This window comes from Eurypyga helias, unplaced genomic scaffold, assembly GCF_000690775.1.
Source record: "Eurypyga helias isolate BGI_N326 unplaced genomic scaffold, ASM69077v1 scaffold37315, whole genome shotgun sequence".
In the NCBI taxonomy this organism is placed as follows: Eukaryota; Metazoa; Chordata; class Aves; order Eurypygiformes; family Eurypygidae; genus Eurypyga; species Eurypyga helias.
In genome coordinates, this window is record NW_010253149.1 from 17441 (window position 1) to 19482 (window position 2042).

Consider the following 2042-nt stretch of genomic DNA (forward strand, 5'->3'; position numbering starts at 1 on the left):
AAAGAATTCCACCCATATTCACCAACAGGTATGAAATTATTTAGGCCACTTTTCTACATAACAATATAAATGTGCACTACTTCTAACCAGCACAGAAAGGCCCGTTTCTGTGTAACAGACTTTGTGATTAAGGCCTGTAAAACCTTAAAGGCAACATTTGTCATCTTTGTTAAGATTTTAAGACACTTTTGAGACTATTCAAAAACTAAGGAGCCTTTGGAATCCAGGCTGGAGCTCAGGATGTGTGTGCATACTGAAAAAAAAGGGCTTTGTAGAACTCTCTGGCCAAAATGAGCACATTTTCTCCTTTACGGGGCAGATCTCAGCTTACGGTTCCCTAGCCGTATCTTCACACCACAGTTCTTTTCCTGGTGGATGCGAGTCAAGTGGTCTTTACCTCCACTCTCTTTTGTCACCCACACAGGCGTTGGGTTAATTTTAAAGTTAATTTTAAAAAAGAGAAACACCAGTTGAAATCCAAGAGCTGATGAGTTTCTGTTTGGGAATATAAAAAAAGGATGTTTCAACATTTCCCAAAGCAAATATTTCTTCTTCTAAATGGAAAGTTTCAACATAGAAAAAAGAATTCCTCCATTTTTTATCCCAGCCAAAATTATTTTTCCAAACATGATCAAAACTCATTTATAAGTTTATGCTTTTTCCAAAGTTCAGTTGTTTGATACATTTATTGTCTAGAAATTGTCTGAGTTGCACCAGATTTGCAATACGATGACTCCACCTCAGCAAGGCGGAGGGGCACAAGGGTGTTTTCTTGACAGTTGAAGTATTTTAAATAACTTAAAAGTATTTTTCTCCTCTTGGTCCTTCAGAATAGACCACGTTGTACCTACGTGGCCAAGTTTTCATTTCCTTGGAGCATGCCCACTTTTTCATTAACTTACTCAGTGTTGAGTGTGATACATTTAACGGGAAGCTTCATAGTTGGAAGAGATTCCCTCCTGCCTATCTTTTCCCAAAAATATACTTCCATGTGTATGTAAAGGGTATGTATCTGAGAGCACAAACACACAGACAAGTTTGAGATTCATTTGATATTAATTCTGAACACCCATTATTTCTTTCTTCAATATATGGAAGAGCGATCTGTTCCTTGTTTGGTATCACTGCACAGACATTGTCTGACACCATCTGGGAATGATCATGATTGGAAATCCCATGTTTTTACTGTCCTTCCTATAGGAGTGTGACACTTCACGTGCTGGTCCACACATTATCTCAACCCTTTGCACATAAATTATTTTTATAACAGCTCTGTCTCTTTGCAAAAGCCATGCACCTTCCAGACTAATTGCACCTGAATGTAATGAATCTGAAAAGAAATTAGCCAACTCTGAAGTCTACTGTCCACCAGTGTATACGCAGAACATCCATCTCTTTCTTTCCTCTGGTTATTTTTTCACTACAGCTACCACCATGTGATTGTGACACATGAAGTATATTCTTGATGATTAAGAATCTAAGTGGTGGTAGGTCATATTTATCTACTTATGTGTTTGAAAAATTAGCAATATTTTTGAATTGCTGGAGGCCTCCTTTGAAATGAAAAAAGCATTAAGTCTTTCTGATTTAGTGTGATTAAAATGATAAACGTAAGATTTAAGTATGATTAAAAACCTGCTGCATGGCCTGCCAGTAGAGTTAATACATTACTGAGTCTCCTCCCCCACGCAGTTTCAACATTCTTATTGGCATGTTGAAAAATGCTGTTGACATCTCCATGCAAGTTATGCTTTCCTCGTTTTTCTCTGATATCTGAATTCCTCCAGGGATTATGGAGGGAATTTAGGACTCTCCTGTGGGTAGGTGCAAGAGAAAAATGACTGGGAAGGGGGTAGAAAGGTAAAACAGGGACAGAGTAATAGCAGTAAGAGAGGGCTTAGAGGGAAAAAAATGGCAGGGATTGAATCCCTATTGAGCAGGTAAGGGAAATTTCTTCCCAAGAAATCAATTCTATGTTATTTTCCAAAACTCTTACTGTAAGTACTGTTACCTCTAGCCTGTTGAAATGGGTGAGAGAACTC